Source organism: Chrysemys picta, chromosome 23 (assembly GCF_011386835.1).
Source record: "Chrysemys picta bellii isolate R12L10 chromosome 23, ASM1138683v2, whole genome shotgun sequence".
Taxonomy (NCBI): Eukaryota; Metazoa; Chordata; order Testudines; family Emydidae; genus Chrysemys; species Chrysemys picta.
Genome location: NC_088813.1, coordinates 4,616,483 through 4,643,994, shown reverse-complemented (window position 1 = coordinate 4,643,994; position 27,512 = coordinate 4,616,483). Strand labels below are relative to the sequence as shown.

Here is a 27,512-nt window from a genome sequence, read left to right as displayed (position 1 = left end):
GGGCTCTTCATGGACACACATTTGCTCAAAACAGTTAGTAGGTTGCTTATGCTACAGGACTGGGTGTACTGGTTTGTTGTTGTAGTATTGCACAGAAGGACTGGACTGCTCACATGCTTGGGATTGTACGGCTGTTAAGAAGCACTGGACTGCTCATGCTGGCTTGTTATTGTAGGGTAGCTCAGAAGCACTGGGCTGTTTGTTACTCACGAGTGCAGGGCTGCTGGCATTGACTGTTTTAGAAAACTAGACCTTCATATCCTTTGTTTTCATGGCACCTAGAAAGAACCAAACAGACTCTGCAAATAGATGCAAGAGACCAGAAAGGCTGGTCCAGCTCTGGCCTTGCATAGGGTTACCATACGTCCGGTTTTTCCCGGACATGTCCGGCTTTTTGGTAATCAAACCCCCGTCCGGGGGGAATTGCCAAAAAGACGAACATATCCGGGAAAAATACCGCCGGCTGGGCACTTCCCCTCCCGCGGCTGCTGTGTTCCCTATCTTGATTCTTCTGCTCTGTTTAAAGCCGAGCTGCCCGAGCGCTACCGGCTTCGGGCAGCCCCCTTGCCTCCGGACCCTGAGCCGCCGGCCGGGCACTTCCCCTCCCGGGCTCCGGCGGGGCAGGGTCCGGAGGCATGGGGGCTGCCCGAAGCCGGTAGCGCTCGGGCAGCTCAGCTCTTAAACAGAGTCGAAGCGTCAGGGGAGGAGCACAGCAGCTGGAGCCTGGGAGGGGAAGCGCCGGCCGGGGGCGCAGGGTCTGGGGGCTGCCCGGCAAACCATGAAGCCGGTAGCACTGGGGCAGCCCTTTTTGCATGGCTGGGAGGGAGGAGGGGGAATGCGGGGCGCTCAGGGGAGGGGGCGGAGTTAGGGCGGGGACTTTGGGGAAGTGGTGGGGAGTGGGCAGAGTTGGGGCGGGGCCAGGGGTGGGAAAGGGGCAGGGCCAGGGCCCGGTGGATTGTCCTCTTTTTTTATTTTTTAAATATGGTAACCCTAGCCTTGCAGACCTTCTCCAAACCACAGTAAGACATTCAAGAGCATTAGGCCCAGCAGTAAACACACCAGAGTCTCTCCCCAAACCTCAGGTGCCTTCTTCTCGGGTGATCACTCAGCTCCTCAGACTCCTGGCTTGTGGTTAATTATCACCATCAGCTCTGTGAGTCTCCAGGGGCTGGCTGGCTTGTTGGGTGGTTATTTGTCTGGGATTAAATGAACTCCACTGGGTGTTCTTGTTTGTGTGACCTCCCTGCTTATTTTTCTGGCGTTGACTGCGCTGTGTCTCTATTCTAATATGGGGGCAGCTGTTGCCGTCCTATTCGGCGACCCTCGTCCTTCTTCGCCTTTGTAGTGACAGCTCTTTAGATAAACTCCTTGAGCCCTTTTATTTTTAATTCTGCTTGTTGCCTCTCAGTGATAGCCAGAGCTTCACGTCTAGTTTTCCTTGGTTATGTTGGGGAATTCACTGGGCTCATCTCCTGCAGAGGGTCTTGGGTGTTGAATTTTTAGCAAAAAGAGCCTTTCTCCAAAGTGTTTCTCAGGCATTTGATGGGTGCTGACAAAAAACCAAACAAGAATCTCAAACAGTCTGAATGAAATTTCCCCTCTTAATTAATCTAGTTTTACTCACTTAAAACTGCAAAGTCCTGGGTAAGTCCCAAAGAGACTTAAGTGTGTGCTTAACAGGGGGAGGGATAGCTCAGTAGTTTGAGCATTGGCCTGCTAAACCCAGAGTTGTAGGTTCAATCCTTGAGAGGGCCATTTAGGGATCTAGGGCAAAAATCTGTCAGGGAAGATACTTGGTCCTGCTGTGAAGGAAGGGGACTGGACTCAGTGACTTTTTAAGGTCCCTTCCAGCTCTATGAGATAGATATATCTCCATATTAAACAAAAAAAAAGTTAAGCATATGCAATATCTTAAATCCCCTAGTCCTGGAACATGAACGTGTCCTGTCGGGAGAATTCTATTGAATGGCATCGAGTTCCTGGTCAAGAGAGCAGGTGGAACACTAAAGCTCCAGTCAGTGTGGCCTACACCCACAATTTTATTGTGACTCTCACAATATTCGGTGATTTTCCTAAGGCCCTGCCTCCTGGAGTGGTGCGATGATGGGAGAATCTCAGCTTTCATTTACAAAAAAGTAAATTTCCCAGACCCGTGGTTGCAGAGTAAACCTGAAAACGTGCCCCTCTCCCCCAAGGCTCTGACACTAGAAGATCAATAAAAAGAACCTCGACGTTACTGGTTTTAAAAGCTGCGTCATCTTTAAGCCAATCGCGCGATTTTGTGGGGACTGAATTATTGGTTTTTGATCATGTGAGGTTGGCAGTTCAGGCAGTTCTCCTGTCTGCCGTAGTGTCTTCTGGGGAAACCAGGCTAGCGAGATGGCGACATGATCCAGGATACAGACTAACTGCCTTTGGGGTGGAAATTGCTATATTAGACCTTATCTAAAGAACTCTTCACACTACAGTCTTTGACCAAGCATGACCCCCCCCACCCACACACACACACACCAGGACGCCTAACGGTGTGTGTGTCTTGTTTTGTGTCCGCCCCTTGGCAGGGCTGTACGGCTGTTACTGGGTTCTGTGCGCAGGGACCCCTGACTGTGTGTGTCCAGCCACACGAGCCGTCTCGGAGGTTTCCAAGGAGCCAGTACATTGAGACAGGTCAGAGACGGGAAGGCAGATGAGTCTCTAGGACACAGGGACACCCAGCCACCCGCACGTTCTCGGTCACAGCTCTGGGAGCCTGATCCTTTGCCCCTTGGAGTTAGTGGGGGAGCAGCACTGGTGCAAACGCCAGATTAGACTGAAGTCTCTGTCTCAGTTCCCCCATCGCTCATGTCATGCAAGGAATGGGATGGTGTTTCGGGGAAGCCGTTTCCTGGTTTCAGAGCACAACGGGAGCAGTTCTGCACTGTGTTCCCCATCACGGACGCTTGCAAAGCCCGATGAGAGATCAGCTCATGCCCCTCCAGTGTAGAATTGTTCCCAGCGGGGACTTTCCACTGCCTTGTTCAGAGTCCTAAGTGGCTCCAGCAATAGGGCTGTCATGGGTGCAGGGCTGGCTGCCCCTCTGGCCTCTCCCAGTGCACGCCTCAGGTGTCAGGCCTTTCCTGGGGGCGGGATCACACAGTTCCCCCACTCTGAGACCAGGCCCTGGGCTGCAGCACCTTGCAGATCTCCTGGGCTTAGCCAGCAGGTCCAACTAGGTTTGGCACCGGTGGTTCTTCCCTTCGGGAGTGGTGACCAGTGGTGGGCAGTGACCAGTCGGCCTCCTTACACCACCATGCTGTTTACTCCAGGCTGGGGCCGAGGAGTTTGGCATGTGGGAGGGGGCTCCGAGCAGGGGGTTGGAGTGTGGGACGGGGTATGGGATGTGGGCTCCAGGAGGGAGTTTGTGTGTGGAAGGGGGCTCAGGGCTGGGGTAGAGGGTGCGGGGTGCGGGCTCTGGGAGGGGGCTCAAGACTGGGGTAGGGGGTATGGAGGGTGGGAGGGGTGTGGGCTCTGGGAGGGAGTTGGGTACGGGAGGCGGCTGAGGTGGGGGTGTGGGGTGCGGGCTCTGGGAGGGGACTCAAGGCTGGGGTAAGGGGTAAGGGGTGTGGGAGGGGGTGAGGGCTCTGGGAGGGAGTTGGGTGCGGGAGGGGACTGAGGTAGGGGGTGTGGGGTGCAGGCTCTGGGAGGGGGCTCAAGGCTGGGGTAGGGGGTGCGAGGTGTGGGAGAGGGTGCGGGCTCTGGGAGGGAGATGGGTGCGGGACGGGGTTCTGACCTGAGGCAGGAGGTTGGGGTGCAGGTGGGGGTGCGGGCTCTGGGAGGGAGTTCGGGTGCGGGAGGAGGTTCCAACCTGGGGCAGGGGGGTCGGGGTGCGGGCTCCAGCTAAGCGGCGCTTACCTCAGGCAGCTCCCGGTCGGTGGTGCAGTGGGGCTAAAGCAGGGCTTAGTTAGGATCAAGGGCTGTGTTCGGATCATGCCTGGTAAACAAGAACCGTGTGGGACCAGAAAGCAGTGAACCAAAATTGGTGTGTCAGAAACTAGGCTTAATTGGTGGCAAAGATACCAAGGGGATGGGCTGTTCAATCCACCAGTCCCTGGGTGCGCCCTTAAAGAAAGACTTTGGGGAGAAAAATTAGCTACTGGAGTGAGCTTCACCAGTATGGCTGCCGCCCCCACCATGTCCAGGCCAAAGACTAGACCAAAGAGAGGGACCCCGGTGACATCACCAGAGTCCAGGCACCACCTGGTGTGAAACGGGATTGGACTGTAACAGCAGCAGCTCCAGCCCATCTCTTCCCCCCAAAACGCCAGTTCTTACCATGTGAGACTGTCAAACCAGTGGGATTTTCTTCCTAAAAACTCTCCAGCTACAGGGAAAGGGAACAAGGGCTGTTGTTAAAATGGCGCCTTTTCTAATACTTGCCATTTCAAAGGCTTTCACTGGTTTTTCCTTTTTTAAAAAAAAACTTTAATTAAAGGTTAAAAAATGTGAATGGCGTGTTTGCCACGGTGCTACGCAGGCTGAGGTCTCCACCTACCAAAATGCGACCCTTGTTTAACACTGTGGTGTTGGATAGTGACTGGGTTATGGTAACATCTTTAGCCAAGATACGCCCTCTAAATTAATACAAGTCCCACATCTGTCTCAGAAGCATCCCTGTTTTTATCATCCACAGCCTCCCAGATTCTCCCGGTTAGGAAATGCTCCTAATTTTCCTTTACTCTAATGCCTAGGCTCCTCGTTCTGTCCCCTGGGTCCAGCCAAAATTATTCCTCTCCCTCCGGGAGCTCACACAGTGGGTTGGTGTTTATGGGGCGTCACTTGCATTCCAATAGCCCTGGCTTGTGGGCTCTCTGTTCACAGGGCAGGGAAATCCAGCCATCACAAACCGAGTCTAATGCCTCTTCGCTCCAATTTAAAATCTGTTAGCGAGATTCTGGCACGGCCCCATGCTCTGATTAGAACAGAGGCACCTTGGAGTGAAGTGAGCAGCTTGCTAAGAAAGCCAGATGGGCTCTGACTGGAATAACCGAAGGAAATGAAATATGAGAGAGTGAGAGAGAGTTAAAATAACATTAGGAATACCGGGAGTGAGTCTGACACAGTCACCTCTAGTCTTGGCCCATTGAGTCTTGATAACTCTCAGAATGGGCTGCGGGGTCCCACCATGTCATTACCAATACAGGCCTGATCCTGCCAGCTGCTGAGCCCCTCCTGGGAGTCTTGAGCTTCCTTGGAAGCTGACAGGAGTCAGAGCTGCTTAGGAAGGCTGTTTGCACGCTTAAGGGAATGTCGTTGGTCTTTAGTGGCCATCCCATGGACAGGCTAGGAGGTCTGTGGCCATAGCTAGCTAAGGGAGCTCTCCCTGGGCTAGCAGGTTAGTATGTTTGAAGCGGAAGGATCAAGTTTCTAGTCCTAGTTCCCCAATAACAGATATCACCTCACCCATCTTGTCCGTCTAATATCTTGGGACTGACAAGCCTACAACACCACCGCACACAGATAGTCATTGTGTCTGTTACCTGCAGGAATGGATCTAATACATCCACCTTCTGTACCACAACCCTCGCTCGCTGAGGCGCTCAGCCCTGGCGGATCCTCAGCCGTGACTGTGATTTCTGGCTTTGGGAGACAGGGAACATACAGGAGGGTTTGGTGGAGGAGGTTTGAATAGTAAGAAAAGCTGTGACCGCTTCCCATAGCGAAGCCTTCACACCTCCTAGGAGTGAGCAGTATTAGGCTGCGCCATGAAGCAAGGGGTTTGGGCTGGCTAGGGGCTGGGAAATCAGCGGTAAGGGATATAAAAGGCTGGAGTTGAAATGGAGTCTCTGCTGGGGGCTTTTCTCACAGGCGCTGTGTTTAAACCTTTGCCCAGTTTCCTGGGCTGCGACCATGTCTGTTTGGAGCCAGGAAACAAAGGCGCTTCTACGTGAGGAACCCCAGGCCAATCCCTGGGGTAAATCCAGTGATGTCCGTGAAGTTACAGCTGGGTTGAATTTGGCCCATTGAGACTAGAGAGCCAGAAATGAGGCTGCCAACCTAAGGGGAGAGGGAGCAGCAAAGATTGGTTACCTATTGTCATCATACCAGCACTTCCTGCATGTATTTGTTTGGAGTGGAACTACTCTGCACTAAGAGGAGCCCAGCCAATGCCCTGGGTGTTCTGACCAGTCTTTTACAAGCCCTTGTGTAATGCTGAGCTGGAAGAACAGACTGCCTCGGGGGATAGCAGCTTGGCTGACGGGGCAGCTAAAGAGCGGGTAATGGTTCAGAGAAGAGGGACTTCGGACAGTTTGAAACAATTTGGTCTAGCTTTTTAGAAAACTTTGCTTAATCCCTTGTGGCTGGAAACTGAGATGTCGCTCTCCCTTCCCTTCCCTAGCTGACACAGCAGGCAGTGAGTTAGAATTCAGGTGCCACTTACATCAGGCTGATAACCTGCCCACTTTGCGGTGAGGACACAGCCTAAACAACTTGAGTGCGGATAGTCCTCCAGTGCCTTCCCACAATGCCCCCCTGTGCCCACAAGGACAGACAAGGTTTCTCACCGTTCACTGGGAAAGATTCAGAGCGGCTCAGCTCAACGCAGTGCAGTCTTGTAAAAGCGGTGAACAGAATAGCCGAGACGGTCACAAACGCACTCCCATGCAGATCCAGTCACAGCCCAGAAGTGCAGCCAATCGGTCTAGTTGTGTTATATGAGCTGAGTGACTGACAGGGCTGCTACTCAAATACTTTTCACTCGTCTAAAGTCTCAAAGAAAAGCAGGCTCAGCTGCGTGAACGGGCTCCCCCTGCAGGGGACGCTGTGGAGTACATGGCAAACCACACATGGGGTCCTGCTCCCTGGTCACTGTGAGCTAACATTGACTTCAGGGAGCTTACTCTGCACTGACCCCAGAATCAGGCCCCCTGCCAGCAAACAGGCTTCTCACTAGACTTGCATTTCTGCCCTGCCCAGCATAGATGGGCCGGGGGAGTGGCAAGCACCGTCCAGCCCCCAACCTCAGCTGGTCCTGTGCTAGCTATTTAATGACTTGCAATTGTGTATGAATGAAACCAAACTCCGGCAAGCCAGACTCCATGGTGCAAAGGTCACAGTGCCAGGTGTTCCTGTGACATCACTAGATTTACTGCCTTGTGTTTATGCTGCGCAGGGATCTGCAGGGAATTATTTATGGCTCCTTGGATGACGGAAGTGTCACTATTGTTCCCCATTTCATGGTGTTTGAGACACACCCCTGTCTGGGGTGGATTAGGTTTCGGGAGCCGGGTCTCAGACAGTGTGGGCCTGATTCCCGAGGTGCTGAACTGCTGCAGCTCCCATTGGCTTCAGCACTTCTGAAAATCCAACCCAGGGGATCGGCGCTTAGATCCCCAGAACTAGCGACCACTTTGGGAATGTTTTAGTCTAAGCAACTTGACCAGGACAGCACATCAGTGGCAGAGCCAGGGAAAGGACCACAGAGTCATCAGTTCTGGTTTATACAGAGAGCTTCTGATTTCATGTTTTAACTAATCATATATCCCTGGTACACCCCCTGTCACGGAGTCACCAGGAGATGTTCTGGAACTACTCCATATGAAGCAAGTCAGGACTCTGGGGGGAGCCTCCTCTCTCGGAGCAGACTGTCTCCAGGGCAAGAAACTTACACAGCTTTGACCTTCCTGGGTCTGACCTCAGAGCATTCAGCATCCCCTGCCCCACCGTGCGCTTCCCACAGCGAGTCCGCCCGGGCGGGGCTCTTGGGGCAGCCAGAGGGCCCCGCACCCCAACTCCGCAGTCAGACATGACTCTCAGCCAGCCGGTAAAACAGAAGGTTTATTATTCGACAGGAACACAGTGTAGAACAGAACTTGTTAGCAAAGAAATCAGTGACTTTCAGCCAAGTCCATCTTGAGGAGTGCTGGGCTAGATACCATGGACTCCCCCTTTTCCAGTCCCACACTGCAGGCTACCAGCTTCCAGTAGGGTGACCAGACAGCAAGTGTGAAAAATCGGAACAGGGGGTGGGGGGTAATAAGAGCCTATATAAGAAAAAGACCCAAAAACCGGGACTGTCCCTATCAAATCGGGACATCTGGTCACCCTAGCTTCTAGCAACCCAACCTCAGACACCCCTGTTGCTCTTCCTCCTTGTCTCACTTGGTCGTCATCTGGTTGCATCCCCCTCCTGGGTCTCAGTTACGAAGGGCACACCTGCCCCAGAGGTCTCAGCCAAAGTCACACACCCCTATTCCCACCACCAAGGTATTGGTGCAGCACACAGGGAAACTGAGGCACACCATATTCATGCAAAATGGTAAAACTCTCATAGGGTCAACAGTAAGACTCACATACAACATAACAAGGGGAAATTCCCACTTCGTCACCCCCCGCCCCAAAATAAACAGCTAGTGTTTCTCCGGTAAACATCAGAAGAAACACTGGAGGGGGTGACTCAGTTTGTGTTGACTTCACCCCTTTCCCAGAGCAGTTTGTTTATGCAGGCAATGCCTCTGCTCCTATCAAGGGCTTAGCTACACAGAGCAGTAATGCAGACTCCGGGGGTGTGGTTTCTAAAGCGCGCTAAAGTGTTGCACATTAATTGGTCCATGTAGACCCTGCTGGGGTGCAAACAGTAGAGCTGTTTGAAACAACATTGTGTTAAAGCCCACGAAGGAACAAACACAGTGAACACAAAACCAGTGGTTCAGTAACAAGGATACAGAGTTTCAAATAACGTGTACACTATTTTTATACAGCAATAATTAAAGTAGTTCTTATTTAGACAAGAATTTTGGGAAGTACTTGATAAAAATCTTCTCATACTGGATCAAAGAGAAAGCCCCGGAAAATCCCAATATTTGGATATCTACACAGAACTTCAAAATTGCTAAAAATAATCCCTCCCCCCCTCAAATGAAATTAATAAACCCTGAAAACTAGAAGCCCTATGTGTGTATTACACTGTGGCGGAAGTCAGGGCGGGTGCGAGCTATGGGGTTCCTGGCCCCCACAGCCCTGTCTACTAGACAGCTCTGACCCTCTCATATGGACGTGCATTTCACTAGCTCTATTTTTACCACACCCTCAAATATCCTCATTAGAAGGATTTTCTCAGGAAACCCTTCCTTGTGACCCTGGAAGCCTGGTAAAGCAGAGGCCGCTCTAAGCCTACAGGAAATCAACCCTGCTTAGAAAGCCCAGAAATGAACCAGCTGCCTTGTAGGAGTGGAAGCCCAGTTGGCTGGCCCCAATCCCAGGGTGGCCAACAGCCACCCAGTGCATCGGCTTTGCTGCAGGCTGTATTTATTCAGATTTATGCAACACAATTAGCTCTCATTAAGCAGCCCCCTGTCTCCTTGACCTGTTCTGGATTAGACTGCAAACTGTTGGGATCCACCGGGCGTTTTTTTAGTGGCTGATCAGCTATCAAGGCCAGGGATTAACCGCCCGGAACCTCCGCAAGGAAAGTGCAGCACCAGGCAGCGTTTGTGTGAACGTTCGTGGGCCCCAGGGACAGGGCAGGCAGAGGGGATGGTGACGCTGAAGTCACAGGTGTCACGGCAGCATGTGTCGACCTACCCAAGCTAGCTTTGATCTAGCTCAACTAACAAGAGCGGTGAACCTGCGGCAACGTGGGCCGCATCGCAGACTGCCGGCGCCGCTGGGGCTTCCCTGCTGTTGTTACTTGAGGCAGCTAAATCCAAGCTAGCTTGGGCGCGGCAGCGCATGCTGCAGTCACACCTTTGATGGCAGGGGAGACATACCCGGCCTTGGCTATCCAGCCCCAGGTCGGATGCCCTAAGGAGATGCTGACAGCTAGGCCTCAGAGCAGCCCTTGCCTCTACGGGGATGGGGAAATTCTACAGCAGGTGTGCATGCTTCCTGCAGCACCCGCAGGCTCGGTCTGTCCGCCGCTGTATTCGTTCACTTTCCTATGGCCCCCATTGCACCTCACAGCCATGAGCAGCCTGACCCTCACAGCAGCTCCGTCAGCAAGGGGAATCTTTTCATCCCCGTCTTGCGGGTGGGGAACTGAGGGTGAAATTCCAGCCACAAGGATCCACTTCCTAGCCCAGGCCAGCAGTGAAACGCCCCCACCCCCAAGCCACCTCTAGCCTGATTTCCAAATGTGCTGGGCACCGACAGCTCCCATGAAGCTTTCCGTCGAGCAGTGGGGGCTCAACACCTTGAAACTCCAGCCATAGACCCCTTGAGTGTGGTGTTATTCTGGCTCTCTCCTGACCATCACCTGAAGTTTGACACCTGCGGACTCGCCCCAGGTTCTCATTCCTACCTGCCCGGCTGGACACAGAGAGCCATCGCCGACCTGTGACTCGAGAACGTGTGGCTCTCACCCAGCGAGCCGGATGGGTTGTTTCTGCATTGCACACATCTTGGTTGGGGAGACAGATTTGGAGCAGCAGGGAGAGCCCAGAGGATGGGGCTGGGGTCGTTCTCCTCCCTAACCAGCCCAGCTCCCTCATTGGCTGGGCTGTTCTGTCTTTATCCTGCCATAGAGACGATGGGAATAAAGGAAGCCCCATTATTAGGGAAGGGAGAAAAATGTCCTCATCTCTGAATCTCACCCGCCTGATCCCAGTGGTCAAAGGGGTAATCGAGCTCCCGGGAGCACTTTCATAGGAGGCCGCAGCGGAAACAGCTTGGGATTTGATCCAGTGTGTTCACAAGGACTCGGAAGGACACGTGTTCGCTCCAGGACATTTTGAGGAGCATGAGAACATCAATTACATCCTGCGAATGAAAAGAGTCGATTGTATAAGTCTTGTGCTTGACCCACAGCCTGAAGGAGGCAATGTCCTGCTCTATTGACGTGGTGATTAAAGAAGAATCTTCTGCCCCCAGGAACTGAGCCTTATTAGCTCTACTTATAGAGTGAGCAGGCTTTGCGTCCTCTGAATAATATACCCCACCGGGCACCAAGACAATAAGGGGAATTTACTTGGAAGCAACTGATGAACAGACATTCTGGGGATACACCAGTTGGGAAAGCAGGGCTTTGCGAGCACACAGCACAGGCCCTATGGGCGAGGTTTGGATCTCTAATTCCGGAATGACTCCACATCACCCAGTGACGCAGCTGGGCAGGGAATGGACTTTCCATTCTACAGGAAATTCTGATAGTTCGGAATTTGTTTTCATTACCAATTGGAGCAAAAAGCCAAAACTTGAAAGTTCCTGTGGAACAAAAAATTCTGAAAATTTTTTATTTGTAACCATCCAAACATTTAGGTTCAACAGAGTAAAAAACATATGTTTCAACCCTACAAAGACAAATAATATAATATATTTAAATTAATATTTACTGTAATATTAGTCAAAATGACTTGAAATGAGTCAAAAGAAAAAGTGTTTTTACCTTATTGAAATGAAACATTTTGACATTATCGGTTCAGTTTTTTCTATTGAAAATATTGTTGAAATTAGACACATTCCTACAAAATGTTTCCATTCTGATGAAACGGCATTTTCTAATGTAAAACTATTCTGTCAAGAACATTTTGACCAGCTCTACCCAGTGCAGTTTCCCCACCAGACAGTACGAGAACAACAGAAGCACACAGTTTTAAAAGGCAGCACATTTTAAACAGACAAACAAGAAATCAAGGCAGCACACAAACTGGTGGAACTTCCTGCTGCAGAGGGAGGAAGACAACAGCAGGGGCCCGATGACTTTCTGACCCTCTGTGCTGAGATTGTGAGAGCTGAGGAGGACTTCCTGCTTCAAGGTACCAGCTGATGCCTTCCAGGGGTCAGGAAAGGAACTAACCTTTCATTTGCTACTGTCACACGACTGGGATGAGGGCAGTCATACCTCATAGCTGGAGCAGGAGTCAGAGGCCAGAGCCAAAATCAAAACTGTGTTACATGGAGCAAGGCAAGGCAAGGCAGTGCTGGAGCAAGCAGGCACAGAAGCTATCTCAGGGTAGCTGGGGGCAAATGCTTTGAGTAACCACTGAACTGCTGCTGGTGCTGAGTCTAAGAGCTGGTTTGCTGACTTTTCCAACTAGTCAGGGAGAGTAACCAATTAGGCAGCCTACTACAGGCCAGCTATGCTTGTTAGGTTGCCTGGAGACTGACTCTTCTGCAAGCCCTGCTTCCTGACCGCTGCCCTATATAATTGGTCAAGTCCACTACTAAGAGTTTTCAGATTCCACCATACTCACAGGCATTGGTCACTGCTGGAGACAAGGTCCAGACTGGATGGCCCTGGGCCGGGGACCAATGTACTGTCTGTTGGGAAAGATCTCTCAAATACAGATTAGGCTCCAAATCTGACCAACCTTGAAATTATTCTCATCTGGTGGGAGATGCCTTCTTTATTCAAGTTGGTAAACAGAAATAAAACCTTTTCGACCCATCAGTGTAGAAATTTAAAAGAAACAAAACAAGCAATTAGCACCGTTTATGTAGGACCTATGCAAACACATTGTTTTGGCTCCCCCTGCTGGTTTGTTTAGCAACACCAGTCAGCTAGCCAACATTAAGCATGGGTCTCCCTTGCTCTGCACCTTGTGTCACGGCTGACCGCTGTGCAGGGGGGTGAGCCCATAGCCAGCGCTGAGCGGAGGCAATTGGTGATGCAGGTGCCTTGAGCAAGGCAGTAAACAGAAAATCCAGGAATGAGTGATCACATTTCTGATGCTTCACTTCCCCTTTAACATGCTTCCGCATCTTTGGAAAGGAAAAATAGTCCCCCCTCTCCTGCCCCGCTGCCCTGAGAAACGCACGGGTCCTTGCTGTGATTCACCAAAGGGTTTTGCTGCTAGAAGGTACCAAATAGCCCCCAGCAGCGGAGCCAGAGGCACTTGTCAAAGCGCCGGTGAATCCAGACGACCTTTTAGCTCATTTATCAAAGCTCCTGCTGTCATCCCTCACAGTCAGCGAGACAGCAATCGATCGCCGGGAGAGGCCGGGCGGCAGGAGCTAGAGCAGGGTCTGGGCCCGTCCTGCTCCTCCCGAATGGTGTGGAGCCAATGTTGCATTGGATGGAGGAGAAGCACTAACTAAAGCCAAGAGCAGCGCGGCAGGTTCCCCAGCCACTGCTCTGCAGCACGTCTGCACTCCTGGGCCCTCCCCAGCACCCCCTCCGTCCTGACCCACAGCCCCCCGGGCCCTCACCAGCTCCCCCTCCGTCCTGACCCACAGCCCCCCGGGCCCTTACCAGCTCCCCCTCCGTCCTGACCCACAGCCCCCCGGGCCCTCACCAGCTCCCCTCCGTCCTGACCCACAGCCCCCCGGGCCCTCCCCAGCTCCCCTCCGTCCTGACCCACAGCCCCCCGGGCCCTCCCCAGCTCCCCCTCCGTCCTGACCCACAGCCCCCCCGGGCCCTCCCCAGCTCCCCCTCCGTCCTGACCCACAGCCCCTGGGCCCTCCCCAGCTCCCCCTCCGTCCTGACCCACAGCCCCTGGGCCCTCCCCAGCTCCCCCTCCGTCCTGACCCACAGCCCCCCGGGCCCTCACCTGACGCTAGGGTTGCCAACTTTCTAATTCCAGAAAACCAAACACCCTTGCCCCGCCCACTTCCCTGCACCTTCTGAGGCCCTGCCCCCGCCCCGCCCCTTCCATAGGCCCCACCCCTTGTTTACTCCATCCCCCCTCCCTCTGTCACTTGCTATCCCCCACCCTCACTTACATACTCATTTTCACTGCAAGGCCCAAACAGGCATGTTTATTGTTTTGACAGATGTATTATGCTAAGATCAAGTGTTATTTGTTACAGGATGCTAGAGCTGGCAGCAAAATAGTCAAAAAGGGTAATTTTTAAAAAAATGAAATTTCACAAAGGTTTTCATGATTCTTTCTCTCCCCTCTTCCCATTTTTCATAACCAGCTCCATGTTTTATGTTCACTAAAGTTATTGTAATTTGATGTGTGGAATTAGGACCTAGGATGACCAGATAGCAAGTGTGAAAAATCAGGACAGGAGGTGGGGGGTAATAGGTACCTATATAAGAAATCGGGACTGTCCCTATAGAATGGGGACATCTGGTCACCCCATTAGGACCACACATTATCACAGCTGCAATGGGCCCATTGAAGGCCCGCTCCTAAAGCCCAAATACAAATTCATCGAGCACAACCACAGAAATGCACACCTGTCCAGGTACCTATATACTTAAATCTGTAGAAACTGACTCCCACATCTACATGCAGATACACACGTGTATTCATGTGTACACATCTAGCAGGCAGTAACACATAGACTTCCACATTCTTTAATATTACAATTGTTGTTTAGTGCCGAGAGACCCCAGCTAAGATCAGGGCTGCAGGGTGGAAGGTGCTGGACATACACATAAAAAGAGAGAGTCTGCGACAAAGAGTTCATAATGTAGCTAGACAAAGGTGGGGAGAAATGTCTGATCTGTCGGCCCTTCTACAATTACTAGTCAACAAGATTCACGTTTTAAGAAATAATACATTGCTTTTAGCGTTCCCTTCCCTTTTAAAAACTTGTTATGAAATGAATACACACATATTTTATGTCATCAGTTTTTTTGTGCGTGAGCCAGGAAGTCAAAGAGTTAGGGTGTAGATTTTATTCACACAGGTATACACATGCAGCAATACGCACACCTCCTACACAAAGACACACAGTCTCTTACACACATACAATGCATGCATGCACACACTTGCCTACACAGAGACACTTTTTCATACGCTTTTCCAGGGGCTGCCTAAATCACCTAGCCAGGAAGGGAGGAGGGTGGGCTGCAGGGGAAAAGATGGGGGTGGAGGAGAGAGGATGGGGAGGGAAAGAGGCCAAGGACGAGAGCAGGGTGGGGTGAGAGGGGGCAGTGAAGGAGAGAGGTGGGGGTTTGGGGGGTATGTGAGGTGGATGGGGATGCTGGGGGAGGCAGAAGGCTACAGGTGCATGAGGATGTGGGGGGCACAGGGTGTATAGGGACATAATGGGAGTGCAGCAGTGTATGGAGGTGAATGGGGTGCAGGGGTGAGGGACATGGGGTGGCGGCTCTGGGAGGTGGAGAGGATGGGTGGGAGAGCGCTGTAAGGGGTACAGGACTGGGATGGGTAGGTGTGGGGGGCAGGACGGGATGGGACGGGGGAGGGATGCAGTGAAGGGGATGGGGGTGCAGCCCCATTCCCAGCACTCGGAGATGGGGATACACACACTTCCAACTCCTGGGTGCCAGTGGTGGGGCGACCGACCGCGGTTCGCCGCAGAGCATGTGCCGCAGTTCGAGCCAGCGGGAGAGGCCTGTGCCACGCAACCCCTCGACAGCCACTTGCTGAGCGCTCGAGTGGCGCTAGTTCCTCCCCTGCCCTGACCCAGCCAATGGGAGCTGGGCCTGAGGGCAGGGGGCGGGGCAGCACGCAGTCCCCCCCTTTCCCCCCGGCAGTCCCTAGGGCTAGGAGCATGCTGGCTGCTTCCCGACCCGGGAGCCATAGTCCGTGGCACAGCGGCTAGCGGGGAGCCTGCCAGCCCCGCTGCGGTGCCACGCGAACCGGACATTCAGCGGCCTGGTCAGCGATGCTGACTGGAGCCGCCAGGATCCCTTTTGGACTGGGTGTTCTGTTCCAAAACCGGACACCTGGTCACCCTGCCTGACGCCCAGCACCCTGGGCCCTCACCCAGCTCTGCCAGTGCCCCTCGCTCCTGACCCAGAGCCCTGCCTACCCCTCCCCTTCAGCTCTGCCAGATCCCAGTAGTCTGTCCTACAGCCAAGTGCCCCTTAATCCAGACCCTCAGCCCTCCATGGGCCCCTCACAGCTGTGCCAGTGCCCCTCAGTCCTGACCCACAGCCCCCCGGGCCCTCATCAGCTCCCCCTCCATCCTGACCCACAGCTCTCCTGGGGCCCCTCTCCCCACAGATCTGCCAGAGCCCTTCAACCCTGACCCACAGCCCCCCGGGCCCTCATCAGCTCCCCCGCTGTCCTGACCCAGAGCCCTACCTCCCCCTCCCCTTCAATGCTGCCAGATCCCAGTAGTCTGTCCCACAGCCATCCCTGACCCCCACCCCAGCTCTGCCAGTGCCCCTTAATCCAGACCCTCAGCCCTCCATGGGCCCCCCACAGCTGTGCAGTGCCCCTCAGTCCTGACCCACAGCCCTCCTTCCTCCCCATGGCTCTCTTCCAGAGTCCCTCAATCCTGACCCACAGCTCTTCTGGGGCCCCTCTCCCCACAGCTCTGCCAGAGCCCTTCAACCCTGACCCGCAGCACCCCAGGAATTCCAGCTCTGAGCCCCCACTCCAACTCTGCCAATACATCTCAATCCCGACCTGCAGCCTTCCTGCTATTCCAGTCCTGGGCTCCCCACATACAGCTCTGACCATGCCCCTCAATCCTGACCCACATCCCGCCCTCCCCTGCTATTCCAGTGCTGAGTTTAACATGAGCACGTCTGTCTGTCCTACAAGTTGTAAGGTGGTTTTGCAATGGAGACAAATGCCCATCAGGGGCTATTTAAAAACTAACAGATACATATTATCCATTAGTCTTTAAGGTGCCACCAGACTCCTTGTTGTTTTTGTGGCTACAGACTAACACGGCTACCCCCTGATACTTGACCTCAGGGGCTAGAAGAAGCCTGCTGGCTCCTTTCCCACTGTGGGTTAGCCAGCATACCAAGTCCAGATCTGGGGAGGGGTACGGCTGGTGAGTCCACCCACTAGGCTGTCTTGTCCCAGGATGCAGGTTTTCAGACTATTAACGTGTCACGGACAGACTTTGCGGAGCCAGAAGCCTACTGGTGCGATAAACAGAGCTGGCTGGGCTTATCCACCACTGGTACACCCCGGTCTCTGTTGATGGCCAGGAGGAACAACCTCAATCACAAGGGGGACAGTACAGGGGATAGCGCCTCAGTGTCCCCAATATGGTCTCTGCTCGGTTAGGATTTGCAAATACAAAGAGCTGACTAGAGTATATGTCTCTCCCTTGCAGAGGTGGTAGATGGTGTCTGGTGAGCCGGTCTATGCCAAGGAGGGGGTTGGGTTTGTAAACCAACCAGAAGTATGTTTCAGCCAGGGGATGGGTAGGAGTGTTTGGGTTTAACACTGTCTTGGGGGTCAGACTAGAAAAAACAAAAGGGGTGGTACTCTCTCAAGCTCCACCCACAATCCAGGCTCTACCAACATCTCAAGCTCTGCCGACTTGTCACCCCAAAATGGGATGCAACTCAGTAGATTGTGTGGATTGCCGTAATGCTAGGTTCCTCTCTCCCCTTCCTTGTGTACTTCAATCAGCAGTGAAACATCTACATTTGCATAATTAGGCTTCACAGTCACTGCCCCATTGAGATGAATGGGGGAAGTTCACACTTTTGTTGGAGCTATTGGTTCAGGCTGTCTGCAAACTCAAGCAAGCACCACTGAATTGCATTATGCCAAGTTCCAATTCTGCAGAATTTCTGTGCAACTGGAAGCAAACAGAGACTTAATATTTTTAATGAAGGTTTAAACTGCAGTGCACAAGCCGTCTTCCCCCAGAGGAAAGCACTGGCTCACTGAGACCCTGCAAACCAGCCCGGTCCAACTCTGGCTTGCCGCAGCCAGCAGAACAAGCATGGTGAAAGCCAACTTTGAACCTTCTATTAACAGGTTCTCATACACCCTCCCTTTAAACAGGCGAACTGGGCCTTTCCTAGCTCTGTCTGTGCACCAGCAGGTGGGGACAGAGAATGAAGGTGGAGCGTGCACCCATGCATGCATTATACACTGGATTAGCCGTCCATTGCTTTAACCACTCAACCACCTTGCCACACAAAAGGGGCCATTTGGCTACTAAGCAGGGACTCTGCATGGCCGTGCAGAGGGGGGGCACATCTGTGTGCAAAGCCAAGTGTGTGAGGACCAGATTCAGCGCCAGCAGCCACCAGGAGCCACCAGCTCCTGAACGGTTGCTATGGCAACACACTGGGGGTTGCCTAGGGCCCCGAGGTCTATGCTGCACTCTCCATTGTGCTGTCACGCCGGGAGGTTTGAGTATCACAGAGATTGGACCTGGCTGAGCGACTCCTAGGACAGGATTATACAGGCCAATGGCACACGAGGAACCTCTTTCCTGGGCTGGCATTTGTTGATTGTGGCTGGATTTATTGTCTAGTCCATAAAACAGATACTTCCCCAAGGTCGTGTCGTGGTTTAGTGCAAGGTCAAACCTAAAGCTTTGTCTACACTGGCACTTTTGTCACTAAAGCTTTTGTTGCTCAGGGGTGTGAAAAAACACCCCCCTGAACGACAAACGTTTTAGCGATGAAAAGCGCAGTGTGGACAGCGCTTCGTCAGCGGGAGCCTTTGGAGGTGGTTTAATTTTGCCACCGGGAGAGAGCGGCCACACAGCGCACCTTATAACGGCACGGCTGCAGTGGCACAGCGACACCGCTGTAAGGTGCGCAGTGTAGACGTAGCCTAAGGAACTTAAACGGCCACTGTGGAGCAAAGCCGGTGACCAGAGCAATTCACTAGCTGCTAGTGTAAAGGGAGCTGGCACCTGGCAGGCAAGCACCAGTGTGAACAGCTGGGCACACACATGCACTTATGTGCACATCAGCGCACCTCCATATGCTCACACACGTGCACTACGGACACACGCGTACTGCACATACATGCACACACACAGATGTAAGCAATATGCCCTCTCCAGTTTGGCTGTGTGCACCGGCACAGTTCTGCTTTCATAGAATCATAGGGCCAGAAGGGACCACAAGGGTCATGTAGTCTAACCGCCTACTGCTTTAGCTTATCACAGGCTCCTGGATCTACTCCTGTCCACATTGGGTGAGTCACTGAGGACCTGATCCTGTACTCCTTGCACACACAAAATTCCCACCGAGGGGCCTTTGCCTTGCTGTGCCTCAGTTTCCCCATCAATAAAGGGCACACTGACACCATCTGGAAAGCAGAAAGACATTCAGATCCATGTCTGGCACATCTGCTTTCCGCCCTGCTAGAGGCTGCTTGTCAGACAACTTCTTGGTGGGTGGTGGCTGGATACTGCACCTGCTGAAAGGCCAAGGCAGAGTGGTTTTAGTTCCTCCAAAGAGGTGTGACAGACACGTTGCTCCAGGCAGTGATTCAACCCCTGGGTTAATCATTGACTCCTCCCTTCTCTCTTCTCCCTCGCACGCCTGAGCTCACTTTTATTCCTGCCAGGACAGAACCTCTGCTCACTTCCCACGGGTATATTTCTGTCTGACTGGACGGCAGATGCAGCATTCAAGGACTTCAGAACCTTTGATGTAATTGCTTAAAAAGTAAGATCAAAGCACCTGGGCAGCTCTGACTGAAAGCAGGAAAGTTTGGGTGAGTTGGTTATTTCCGTCTGCTCGGCCCGGGGCTGTGTTTTGGGAGTGTTACACTAGCACAGGGCAGGGAAGGGGGGCAGCACTGTATTCAGTCGCCTTGATAATGGGGACATGATTGCTGCTCTGTCCTGTGCCCGGCCTAAATTTCTGTCTGCACCTCCCACCCTAACCCTAATCCCCCCAGACTGGCTGGATCTCATTCTTTCCAGCCCAAGTACCAGTGACTGTTTGTTTTCTTGCTGTTTCTTAATTGCAGGGCGTCAGGCATGTGCCAGGCTGAATAGGCAGGGAGAGGCCTTTTGTTTGGATTCCTTCTGGTGCCAGCCAAGGGGCTCTGTATTCGACACCTTCACTCAGTGCTAACAAATTCTGGGAAATTTCATTTCCCCCTGCCAGAATTCCCCCGAGAGAGAATACTTCCCCCCTCCCCCTCCTGGAGCCTGGGGTGCCGAGCTCTGTGGGAGTTGAGAGGACTCAGCACCTCACAGGATTGGGCCCCGATCTTATGTGTGGCGTGGCTGCAGGATGTTAAACAGCTGCCACGTTCACCAGCCGGAAGGAGCTGTAGGTACTATGCCCTGTAGGGCTGCCGAAGGGGGCGGGGGGGGGGGGGTCATTGTCCAGAGGCCACACCAAAAGCCAAGCAACTGGGGTTAAACATTCTCTGTCACATCAGTGGCACCTCCTTCCATCCCAGTCCTCCTGCACCCCTGCCCAGACAGCTGGCTCTGTGTGGCTGAGACCCTATCTGGGAAGTGCCACCTGGCGCTTATATCTGCAAAGCAGGAAGAGGCGAGAGATTTCTCCTGGAAACCCTTGGCACCTCCCCAAGGCAGCTGGGTGTGCCTGGCATAAAGAGCAGGAAGAGTTACTGCCCGCTTCCAGGCACTGTCTGTCTTGCTGTGTAACACCTCTGAGCAGAGAAGAGATAGGACAAAAGGGTCTCATAGCAATAGCTTTAAAGGCCCCGCACTCACCAAGGAATAGCATTGGGCAGTTCCTCCTCCTGCTCGCTCGTTTGTTTTGTGACTAGAAAATCGCCGCTCTCTTTGCCATGTTTGATTATTTATGGATTCATTAGATGATTGTTGGACCTAGTTGAGCAGCAGCCCAGACCGATAGCTCTCTGACCAAGTAAAGTAAGTTTCTAGCCAAACTAGGCTAGAGATTAAACAAGGGCCTGTGAGCCAGGACTCCTAGTTCTATCACAGGGGTAGGCAACCTATGGCACGTGTGCCGAAGGCGGCACCCGAGCTGATTTTCAGTGGCACTCACACTGCCCAGGTCCTGACCACCGGTCCGGGGGGCTCTGCATTTTAATTTAATTTTAAATGAAGCTTCTTAAGCATTTTAAAAGCCTTATTTACTTTACATACAACAATTGTTTAGTTCTATATTATAGACTTATAGAAAGAAACCTTCTAAAAACGTTAAAATGTATGACTGGCACGCGGAACCTTACATTAGAGTGAATAAATGAAGACGCGGCACAGCACTTCTGAAAGGTTGCCGACCACTGTTCTATCACTAGCTGCCTTTATACCCTTGGGCAAGTCAAATCCCCCTCTCTGGGTCTCAATCCCCTTCTTTTGGGGTCATTCACTTACCAGCCTCAAAGGGAGTCTCAAGGCTTAATCCACTGCTGTTTTGCAAGTTACTCCCAGATCTCTGCAGCCAAGTATTGTTATTTAAATGGGATCACCGGTTACTGACCTTCTCTTTTCTCCTCTATGAGTAACTCGGGCTCAGTCAGCCAGGCTCCCTCCCTCCCTGGCAACCTGCTCTGTGTACACTGTTCAAAGTGACAGCAGTTCCCACTTTGCTTCTGATTTGATCGCAAGCGACTGTTTCCCCAGCCCAGGCTCCAGCAGCTGTCGCAGAGGGATTTGCTGGGTAAGGGATGGAAAATCACCTTCAAATAATATTTGCTGAACTCTAAGTAGACAGGGAAGGAAAGGACTGGCTTGGGTCACCTCACTGCAAAACTGACCTCGCAAACCCTATAGGGTTCCCTCGGCCAAATTTAGAATCTGCCAACCAAAGAGGGCCAGATTTTGCTCTCATGTACGCCCATTTAGATCAGGACTATCTGCACTAAGACACTTAGCAACACTGCAGTAAAACTGGTATGAGATCAGCAGTATTGCCAACCTCAAGAGATCAAAAATCAGGAGGCAGACCCTCCTCAAATTATGAGATTGGCCCAAAAAACCATGAGGGTTTTGTTTTTTTTTAATCAAATCTTTTTTTTTTCCAGTCTGTCATTTGACTTTATCAATCCCCTCTCTATTTCTGTGCCAATGTTCAGGAGAGACGTTCAGGTTGAAAGGGCAACCTTTAAAGCGCACAGAAATGCACGTCTCTCCCTGGCTGGTCTGGTGACCACGGACCTTGTCTTCATCCCTGAGATAGGGGAACTGCCAGCTATTCCTTCACTTCTTGGCTTTTCCCTGGCCTGGGACATAATGACACCACTTCCCTGACTCCCCATTTCTCTGCTCTGGCCCCACAGCACCACTTCCTCAACTCCCCTCCCTCACCTTCTTCTGCCCCAGGCCCTCTCTCTCCTCTGGGGCCACATGTGAAGGCATGGTTCAGTGGCAACAGAGCTCTGCCCAGCCCTGAAAAGCGCAAGATCAGAGGAGATCACGACAGCTCCTCTTGCAGGCATCAAAATCCCGTGACTCAAGATCAGCTCAAAAGAGTTGGTGTGATGCTGGTACACTGCCTTCTCCCATTCCTTCCCCACCAGCACCCTAAGCTGGGGCAGCTGCCATCTGAGCCCCACCCATCACTGTCATTTGCACCCCCTCAGCCTTCCCTGTCCCCGTATCCTCCCACATTCTCAGCCTCCTGCTATACCCCCCACATCTCTCTGCACCCCCTTGGCCTTCCCTCTGTCCCCCCACAAACTCCTGGCCTCATTGGCACCACCCTCCACGACCCCTCAGCTTTCCCCCTGCCACCCCAGATCCCCCTGTACCCCCCAACCTTTTCCCCCACTCTTGGCTTCTTCCAACCCCCAGAGCCTCCCCATGCCCCTCACACCCCATCTGCCTCCCTCCTGCTCCCATGCACCCCCCCATACCCCAAGCCTCCCCTTGTCCCCCCACATTCCCTAAGCCTCCCCCTTGTCCCCATCCCCCTGCTCCCCACATCCCTCTGCACCCTCCAGCCTCCCCCCATCCCTCTGAACCCCCCTCAGCCTCCTCCTTGCCCCCCCATCCCTTGCACCCCTCTTGGCCTCTCCCCGTTCCCCTCCCCCATTGCCTGCACCCCCTAAATCTGCCTCTTAATACCCCTCACTCTCCCCATCCCCTTTTCACAGGGTCTCTCCTGCTCCCCACAGTCCCTGGATCCCACCAGCCCCCAACCCATTGAGTGGCAGCCATTTGGTCTGTGGGCATGGTGTCAATCTCATTGAAACCAGCAGGAGGCAGCAGCCATCTTTGCTAAGGGCAGGCGCACTTCCGATGGGACTAGACTGTGGGGAAATGGCGGCCGTCATGCTGGCAATGGGAGATGGAGGCCATTTTGAATAAGGGAAGAATTGTGAGTTGAGGGCCTTTCATTATGTTTTCATGAGACAGGTTAACTCCCCCCGCTCCAAATCACTAGAATCGCGATCAAATTGCGGGAGTTGGCCCTACTGGATCAGAATCTGGTCCCGGGGCAGAGCTTGGATCATTTGGGCCCGATTCTCCATTGCCCTGCGCCTTGCAGGGTGAAGTGTGTGAAACGCTGCCTCAGCAGAAGGGCGGCAGCCCTTTGTAATGGCAACAGGAGGCGTGGAAGGACAGAGGGTCGGGCCATTGAGCTCTGGCAGCACCAGGCCTCAGCGTGATGTTTATTTTATTCAGTGCGTCCTAGAAGCAGAGTGTGAAGGCCTCCCAAGCAAGGACTGTTATTCTTCCTATAGTGCAGCCCTGCTGGGGTTGGAGGTACATGCTGCGGAGGTTGTTGTTGTCTTTAATGTAATTTCCTTTGGAAAACAAGGGTGTAAAGTAAAGGGAAAATCTGAGGCTGTGTCATCTCCCCAGTGATAAGGAAAAGGGAACACAGGTTGCCAGCAGAGATTAAGTGACTTGGCCAAGGTCACACAAGGGTGAGGAAGGAGTCGGTGGCAGCATTGCTGAGTCCCAGTTCAGTACCTTAACCATAGGATTGTCCCTGTCTGCAAACTGAGTTACCTGACTCTGCAAGGACAGCTAGTAGTAATGGAGAAGAATGGCATCCAAGTGTCTCCTGGCTATTGTGTCTGTCTCTGAGTGTCCTGTGGTGCCAGCCTTCAGTTAGGATCAAGTCATTTTATACCAGAAACGGAGCAATAACCGGTCCTGAGCAGGTTCTATGTAGAGAAAAAGGGATATGTGGGTGTATATTGTCGTCAGTATATTTCAATCCATGACTGCCCAGGCCAGGAAGACCCTGGACAGAGACACTAGGCAGCACAGACCGCATCAGTCAATGTGGAGTCGAGAGCACCACGGGGTCTCTCTGTGGCCAGCAGCTTCAATAATGAATCCCCTTTAGAGATGTTATAGCCGAGTGCTGGCTCGGCTCTGCCTCTGGAGGGAGATTGAGAGGCTTACGTCCGTCTTGTAAAGCAAAAGGTTTCGTTTCCCAAATGCTGTGGCCTGGGGAGTTTCTTCGGCCGTGTTGACTCTGTAAAGGCAGTTCTGGGAGGAGACTGAGGGTATGTCTACGCTCCAGGTGCTCCACTTAGGCTACTCTGCTGTAGTGTAGACACTTACAACAGTGAAGGGGTTTTCCCTGTCAGTGCAGTAAATCCACCCCCTCGAGACGCAGTAGCCAGGTCCATAGAAGAATTCTTCTACCAGCCTAACTGTGTCTCCCGTTTGAGGACCCTGGACGGGATGGGGCTGTGTGCTGGGTGTCTACGTTTTTCACAGCCCTGAGCAATGTAGCTAGGTCGACCTACGTTTTAGGTGTAGACCAGGACCGAGCCCCAATGCGCAGCCCCACCCCGTCCAGGTGCCTTTCGTGAGCGAGTCCACGGCTTTGTTGCTTCTCCGCTCCACTCCTCATCTGACGGCACAGCGACAACAGGCTGTCAGGGCACTGCGGGCAGCCTGTCTGGAGTGAGCGATGGGTCTGGGGGGGCCCAACCTGCCTTTAGACCGTTTTTCCTAACCTCCAATCGAAATCCCCCTTGGTGCAAACCCAGCCGAGTCCTTCTTGTCCTAGAAGAATGGAAGGCGCCCAGTGACAGACAGCAAACAGGCCATTGTCGGAGCTGCTAATTCACACACCCTGCCAGCATCCCCTCAGGTAACAGCCCTGTCCCCTCCTATGCCCCGAGTCCAACTACCAATGCCCCTGGTCAGCTGCTGCTCATCCACTTCCTCGTCCCACCTCCCCAGGCCTCACAGTAGAGGAGTGAGCCTGGCTTTGGGAGGGGACAGTCGACTGCTTCATTGCACAATTTCAGCTCAGCGTTAGGGGCACAAAGCTGCTGAGCAACCCAGCCAGCCCAGGGCCCACGGACAGCCCTGCCGTCACCAAGCAGCAGGCCAGCCCATTGCCCGTGCCCAGCCCAGCTCTCCCAAGGAACCCTACAATAACAAAGCAGGGGCTGCATCAGTCTGACTGCCCGTGGAAGTGTGGAGCTAGGCTCACCCTGACTACAAACCTTCAGCGTGCCGAGCGTCCGTGTCGCTGGGCCTCCCGGTGCCAGCAGCAGCTGGGGCAGCAGGGCTGGGGATGGGAAATTAACGAGTCTGCCACCTTTGTCTGTTTCACCATCTGTTCTGCTCTAAGAGGGCTCGTTTTCTTTCATGCTACCGCTGGGTAATTACCAGCATGATGCTGATGGTGCCCCTTATCCTAATGAAGTGAGCATCCTCTCCAGACAGTCTGCAAAGGAGCCCAGGGGCTGGTTCCAGCTCCCTGCCCGCACGGGCTCATTGCATGGGCACTGGAGAAGGAGGCACCTTGGGGGCTGGATGCGGAGCCAGCAGGGTATTGCATGAATCTTTGTTCCTGAGACACTCATGCATGCAGAGATGTCCCTGCACTCTTCAGGACAGAGCAGTTATCACTTAATGCCACCGACGACGAGGATGGAGGGATGGAGTTGGCCATGTTCCCCTGGAGACACCTAGGTACATTGAGGGAAATGCCACAAGGGCCTTGCAGAGACTGGGGAATTAAAGACAGTCCGTTTATATTAGGCTGTTGTGCAGTGTCCCATAAGTTCCTCTGGGGCACGGGAAAGCAGTGTTGCCAATTCACCTGATGCACCTGAAGTCTTGTGATATCTGGTTTATTTCTTAAAGCCCCTGCTCCTGGAGTCATGATATTACACGAGAAGCTCAGCTTTCGTTTTAAAAAAAAGGAAGTTTCTAGCCCCCGTGTTGATGGAAAAAAGCTTGAAAACATGACGCGAGTGTGTCCTCAAAGCTCCAAAACCAGACAGCAAAAAAAGGAACCCCACAATTACTATGTAATCCAATCTCATGTTTGTGGGGCCTGGCATATGATTTGGGAACTTGGTGGGATGATGGTACCAGGAAGGCCACTTTCCAACAGTCTCTTGGACGCCCCAAACAAACCACCTCCCTGCAATGGTTTTTAAAGACAATGGAGAAGGAACAGTGAGCTGCACCGGCCCCTTCTCACTCAGCAGAGCTGCCCCTCGTGCGTGTCCAGAGGCAGCGCTTCAGGGACCGACGTTGGTGTTCACAGCTTTCGTCCCCGCAGATGGGGGCTGTGACTCACCCGCTGGCAGCCGGTAGCAGGACCTGAGGCTGTGGGGAAGGTTCTGCAGTAGCACAGACAGTGGCACAGCTGGGAGCTGCTGGGAGCACGAAGCTGCCTGCACCCCATGGGTCTGTATTTGGGGCAGCTAGTCCATGCCGCCGCTGCTGTCGCCGGTCCACTATTTTTAGCATGCCTCCTCACGAGCGTGTCTGCGTGAGCTGGGAGTCGCACGCCTAGCTCGTAGTGTCAACCTCACCTTAGAGAAACATTTGGCCCCATGTGAGTCTAGTGGTAGTTCTAAATATAGCACTTCATAGCACAGGAGATGGAAAGTTTGGAGCATTGTTTGCAGTCAGCCTCATCCTCTGCCCTATCGCAATCTCCTGATGCTACAGGGGCTGCTAAGAGGAGGGATTTGGAGGCGAGCAAAGGTACTTGGCATGAGGTGGTTGCAGACTCCCCTCCATTATCAGGGTCCGGCACCCAATACCCGACCAGAGCCAGCTTCCGAGCAGAGGATCCGATGCTGTGAAACTGACAGTGGGTTTGGCCCATATGGGCTGCTGCTATCCCATACAGGCCCTGTGCTGTGTTATTTCCTACAGACTGCCCTTTAGTAGCTGGAAAGGTCGGTGACCCCGCAGCTGTAACCTGGGGAGAACAGCACTGCCTCACCTGATGGCGGTGCTGGGAGACTCTAACTCGGGAATGTTTAGGTGGTGCTTTGAGATCTTCAGCTGGGAGGTGCTGGAGGGGACTGGATACCTTTCTTATGCACCAGCAGCTCTGAATGGTCCAGGTCACATTGAGAAATCTACCCCCACCCCCCAAGTAGTCGTCTGTGCTCAATTGTCACTCAGACAATTTGGGGTCTGGGTGAAGGCTGGCTCTCTGCACTCTCTGGTAGCCACCACGCGACATGGCCCTGCATTGCTGCCCACTGGCTGGGTCATGACCTGCGTTCCAGCGGCATCGCCTGCAATCAGAACAGGAGAGGAAAGGAACACGCCCTCCTGTGGGCTGTGGCGCTTTGGTCTGGTTTCGGTTGTTGGGTGCAGTGCGGTGGTGGCCGGTGATATACAGGAGGAACGACTAGACGATCTGGTGCCCTTCGGGGATTAAACTGTACGACTCTCTGGGTACATCTGCACTGGGATTAGACCTCGCGGCTGGCCCGGGCCAGCTGACGCCGGCCAAGGGGCTGGTTAATTGCGGGGTAGATATGCTCGGGCTGGAGCCTTGGCTCTCGGACCCTGACGGGGGAGGGCCCCAGAGCTCGGACTGCAACCTGAGCTACCCCACAGTTAAACAGACCCTTAGCCCCGTGAGCCTGAATCAGCCCGGGCCAGCCGCAGTGTAGACGTACCCTCAGACTCCTTGCCAAGAGCTGGCAGAGCAGGGAGTCTGGCTGGCTCTGATTGGCACTGTTACTGTTATTGGTGCGGGGAGCCAGACCCCTGTCTCTCCTTTCACTAGACATAAAGGCCTGTCCTGCTGCGCCGTATTGCTCGGGACGCTT

At 53.2% G+C, this 27,512-nt stretch overlaps 1 protein-coding gene across 1 annotated transcript in view; it reads left to right on the top strand.

The window, feature by feature from the left end:
• The window catches only part of FABP3 (fatty acid binding protein 3), a 258,275-nt gene that overhangs the window by 170,105 nt on the left and 60,658 nt on the right, over positions 1-27,512 (top strand). The gene's annotated exons all lie outside the window — the stretch shown is intronic.